Source organism: Chenopodium quinoa, unplaced genomic scaffold (assembly GCF_001683475.1).
Source record: "Chenopodium quinoa cultivar QQ74 unplaced genomic scaffold, ASM168347v1, whole genome shotgun sequence".
Classification (NCBI taxonomy): domain Eukaryota; kingdom Viridiplantae; phylum Streptophyta; class Magnoliopsida; order Caryophyllales; family Amaranthaceae; genus Chenopodium; species Chenopodium quinoa.
In genome coordinates, this window is record NW_018743813.1 from 1,739,466 (window position 1) to 1,745,465 (window position 6,000).

The window sequence follows — 6,000 nt, forward strand, 5'->3', positions numbered from 1 at the left end:
AACCATTTAACGAAATTATTAAATAAGAACATAACACTTACATATTATCAACACCATTATAGTTTTATAAAACACATCATACATCATACTATTAAGTAACACATCTCTAACTATTAAGTAATACTTCTAATGCTATTAAGTAAACCCTATAATACTATTAATAATTGTTATTATGCCATTAAGTAATCCCTAAAATGCTATCAAGTAAACCCTATCATACTATTAAGTAATTTATATTATGCCATTAAGTAATCCCTACAATGCTATTAATTTACAGTAGACAACCATTTTTGTCTCCCCAAAACTAAACCTAGTGATGAGTACCGTTCACGTCGAATCATTATCGAATGAAGTGAAAGTGTTGAGAGTTTAGTGTTGCTGATAGTTTTAATTTCTTTTATCCTCTCTTTGTTTTTAAAAACCTATTTTAAGAAAACAACCAATACAGTTTGGTTGGTCCATGATATGGGTCCAATAGATAGGGCTTGAAAATACATTTCCAACGATATATTATAAGCCCAATTCCGATAAATATTGAGTAAGTTATGGCTAAATTACTGAACTGGGCCTGGTTTGATCCTTATATGCGGCCCAATTATCTAGAGGAGGGCATAATATAGATTTATTATTCCTAATGCAATTAGGAATGGTTTTAGTCTTTTAGATTCTTCTAGAAGGTTCTTTTCATTCCTAATTCAATTAGCATTGATAAATTGACTTTTGTTGACTTTTTAGAGTTTTAATTAGAATAAAAGAATGTTTTGAGGAAAATACGATTTTATCCTCCTGTACGGTTAAATTATATCTAATTTTAGAAAACGCGTTAAAAACGGGATTAGCGCCTAACGCCAGATATTAGCGCCTGACGCTAAGCCTGGCGCCTAACGCTAGCGTTAACGCCTGGCGCTAATGTTAGCGTCTGGCGCCAATTGCCGGCGTCGGCGCTAATCAAGTTTTATCCGCGTCAGAACTCTGTTTTGATTTTTTTATCTTTTTGGCTGATTTTCTTTATAAATAGCTTTTTAAAAACCCCGTTTTCATTCACCAATTCTCTCTAATTCTAACCAACTCTCATCAAGAATTTCTTGATTCTCTCTCTTTTTCTAAACCAACCTTTTTACAAATACAATTCCTCATACATTAGCACTAGACACACCTAGCATAGTTCGAAGTTGCCTTCGCCCTAGACGTGAAAGGTTTTAATTTCTGAGGGTTTGGTCCCAAATCTCTCTTTCAATTATTTAATTTAATTGTTTGTTTTATTATTTTCCTTGAAGTTACTAACGTGTGTATTTTGTTATTAGAAAGAGATACGAGACATCCAAGTAAGTGCTTTAATTGTTTGCATTGATATTATGATATAGAAATCATGCTTAGGTTGTTATTATGATTCCTAGTATCATGTTAGGATGTTTTCCTTAATTTGATGTTTAAGGTGACAACAATAATTTCCTAGTATCATGTCTAGGGTAAATTTAATATCAAGTATGATTAAAAGTATGATGCCATTTTTGTTCTTCCTAATATTTATGATTGTTAGTATCATGTTAGGGTTAAAGTTTTGATCTTTATTACTTAGTGACATGCTGGGGTTTATTATTAATCTTGTTAGTATCATGCCTAGGATCTTGCTATTATTATGCTTTAACATGAATATTATGATTATTTTTTTTAATTGTTATTATTATATTGCTTGATTTTTATTGTTATTGCTTGATCACGCCTTTTATGCATGTTTAAAGGGAATTTGTACTTGTAATCACGCTTAATAGGATAATTAATAATCTTGTTTAGGGTTAATTTGATTATAATTTAAGTGACCGCCAATGATAGTTTATTTGTGCATTAATATTCAACCAACATAGATAAACAGGTTTAGGGTTAAACCTAATGATTGCATGTTAGTCAGAAAGCGCACATGAATACGATCAGAATAAAGTAGAAACCTATTATTAGGGCAGGTTCAATCTCTTTTAGGTTGGATTTTTACTTTTATCCCCGAACTACCAGTAATGGTTCCGGAAATATTGGAGTTAACGATCTCCTGGATCGTTAAGAACGATCTCCTGGATCGTTAAGGGGTGTAACCTTCACCTCATGAACGGTTTACAAGTTCCTAAAACTTGTTGGCGATTCTTTTGCTCTATTTTCTTTCCCTTTGGACGCCACCGTACTTTAGTTTATAATCATAGTGGGGTTCAAGCTAGGGGTTAACGCTTGAACTATTCCCTACAGTTTTTGGCGACTCCACGGGGGAGGATTTCTATTTTAATTCCTAAAATTTATTTCGGCAATGATCTAGAATGAGTGGATGAGACTCGAAAAGTTCTAAGTATTTCATGTGCGTAATTTTGATTAACATTATTGTCATATGCATAAAAAAGATCTCATTGGAAAGACCATCCGTAATGAGTTAAAACATAGGATTTTTACACGTAGGAAATTTGAGGAATATCTTTCACAACTAGGATCGAAATAACACTGCGCGAAACTGGAAAATTTTATCGAGCACAGAAAGGTGCTGAGACATGTAGGAATTAGCGTCAGCGAACAAAAGTTAGCGCCAGAATTTTGAATGTAGCGCCAGATGACAGCTCTGTTGCCAGGCGCTAAAGCCAAAAGCTAGCGCCAACCTCTGTTTGCTGGCGCCAAATTCTTCCAATACCGAGCAAGAAATATGCGATCTAATTTTGACCAGTTTTTAGCATTGTTTTTTCTATCCTACTTCCTGATTGGGTTTTTCTCACTTTTCTGAAACCCATATGTATTCTACATATGGACATAACCCCCTGGGAATTCATGCTCCATCTACCTGATTAAACGCTCTGATCAACAAAGGGTACATCCGAGAATGTTGAATTCACCAAACCATGGAAGCGATTTTTTTTTAAAATTTGTGGTGTCCCATCCACTCGCGCCAACCCTTCACGGTTAGGCTTCCGCGCGGTGCATCCGGACAATTAACCATGGACCCTATATTGACTAACCCATATCCCGAACTTTAGATAACTAGAGCCATGGTTAGGTTGCAAATTCATTGCATCATATTGTGCCTACTTGACTAATTGCGCATTATTTGTTGTGCATACTCTATGTGATTTTTCCTAACCGTTTGTTTGACTTGCGTTAAGAACAAAATAAACTACTTAATGGCTTAAAAGACTTTGCTTAATTAATTAATTAATTGATTTTGGTAATTAGAGTCTAATAATCTAATTAGAGTTGACTTAGTAAGACTTTAGGCATACCCCTATTGAGTAATAATACCGAAAGCAGCTCCAGATCAACGTTCCAGCACAAGCGCCGAGATTTGGACTACACCGCCACTCTGTGGAGTGTAGCGCCTGGCGACAGCTCTGTCGTCTGGCGCTACACTACACAGTGCGACGACAGTTTGGTTTATTGCTCGAGTCATCACCTTGTGTCTAACTAAACAATTTGCTAATTAATTCTGTTAATTATACCTTGTTAAGTCATTAATTGAGTCTAGTTACATAGTCTAGCCACATGGTCGTGACACGAGTCCAAGTATGTCACCTATACTCACTAGTCTTCGCAAACACTTTTTATATGTCACCATGATCATGTCTTAGGTTCATGCATGAGTCGGTTTTTTCCGTCATTTAAGTTGGGGGTACATTCCATTCCTAATTCTTCATATCCCTCCATCTACATCATCTTTTCTTCACTTCCTCCATCCATTGCATGTTGAATAAAGTTTGAGTCAAATAATTAACAATGAATATCCCCAAATTCCTTTTCCACAGTACTTGGTCGAGGAGAGAAGGGTGATAAATCAAGGATAACCTCTTTATTCAAGTCTTAATTTTTGATAAACCGATTCGTCAAAAGAGGAAGGCTAAAAAGATAATGGCAACTCAAGAGGAAGTTAATGAACTTAGGAGTCAATTGACTAATGTGACTGAGGTGTTAAAGGCTTTAACCCTCAAAATGGATGAACCTGTGAAGAAACAACAAATGAATCTCATGCAAGAAAGCTTGAGCAAGCTATCTAGTGACTATAAATTTCAGGACATTAGTTCACAAGGGGTCTCGCTGGACAAGGAACTTCTTCCACATAAGTTCAACGCCAACGACATCCCAAAATTCAAGGCAACAGATAACCCTTACTTTCATCTAAGAGTTTTTGAAACTATAATTAATATTAAGGGGATTGATAAGAAAGTCTTTTATTCTTTGTTTTCTTTATCCCTTGAGACCATTTGTCAACAATGGTTCTTTTCCCTTGACAAAGAGAAAACCTCTTCTTGGGATTCCATAACAAATGCTTTCATAGATAGATATAAGTACAACATTCAAGACGAAACAGACCACATACAACTTGAGATGTTAAAACAAAAAGAAAATGAAGGGTTCACTTCTTTTTTAACCAAATGGAGGGAAACTTCCGCTAACATGGTTAAAGCTCCTACTGAAAAAGAATCTATAAGGATGTTTATCAAGAATCTCCAAGGGAAGTATTGAAAGCACTTAAAATACCAACACAACTTGAATACTTTCAAGGCTGTGTATAATATAGGCATTGACATTGAAGATGACCTTCTAAAAGATAATAGTGCGAGAGGAAAGAAGAACGACCATCCTTCTTCTTCCTCTCCCATTAATGAGGTACATGCTACGAACGCCTCTAAATCGCGAATCTAAAGGTCAAAAAGAGTGTTCACTCCACTTGGTATGAGTTATGAAACAACTTTTGAGAAGCTACATCACAAAGGACTAGTCATGCCCATAGGGCCCATCAAAGATCCAATTCCAGAAGCCAGGCCACCCAAGTGGGACCCTAATAAGCACTGCAAATATCACCAAGGAAAGGGTCACGATACTGAGGAGTGATGGAAACTCAAAGAAGCTATTCAAGATCTGATCGATGACAATAAAAATTCCGAGGTTCTAGCCATTGAAGAAGATCAAACATCCTTCGATCCATCACTTCTTATCACACCTGTAGGTGAGCCCATGATCGAGACAACATATTTAACCTCTCTCGATGAAGTGGCCATAATTGAGGAGAATGAAAGTCTTTTCTTAGATAATACCAGGGAAGACTCGTTAAGTCTAAAAGAGGACGTTTGAAAAATTCAAGATGTTGTTGCCATGCTCTTGAATGTGGTAGAAGGACTAGCAAATCGGGTGATGGTTATCAAACAAAATTCTCGCCAAGGATTTAATAAAGAACTCAATGCTCCTAAGCCACGGGCAAAATGGGCCATTGAAGAATACATACCAATAGGAATTGCTTACAATGAAGCTTTTGACTATCTTCACGATCAAGGTCTCAATCACCCCATTGGTCCCAGTCAAGACCCTCTGCTTGAAAAACGATTTCCCAATTGGATCCAAATTCTTATTGTTGATATCATAGAGGTCGTGGTCATACCACCGAAGTATGTCTCGCCCTCCAAGACCGTGTTCAAGATCTCATTGATTCAAATCTCCTTCATGTTCCCCGACACGACAAGAAGGCCAAGATTAGTAACAATAAAAACAGTGGTTGTAAAGGAAAGAAGAACGATTATCCTTCTTCTTCCGAAAACACCTACTCTAGTAACAGTGTTGGTACTTTCGACCATAATGGTGTCTTAGCCATGGACAATCAAGGATCTAAAGGAAACCCGGGAGAGAGTTCACACCCATTTGAATGACCTACGATGCTGCTTTAGATCGTCTCTATGATCGAGGATTAATCAAGCCTATTGGCCCTACTAAGGATCCAACGCCAGAAAATCGATCTTCGAGATGGAATCCTAACTCTTATTGCAAGTATCATCGAGGACGCGGTCATACTACTAATGAATGCTACAGGTTTAAAAATCTCATAGAAGCTAATAAGGTCCTATTGCCTCTAGCTAACGAGAAGATTAGGTGATCATGGAGCAAACGATACAAGACAGAGGCGAGCTTCAACGACGAAATTTCATGACCTCTTTTTTTCTATTTCTTTTATTTACCCTTATCCCAATAAGTCTAGCATAGGCACCT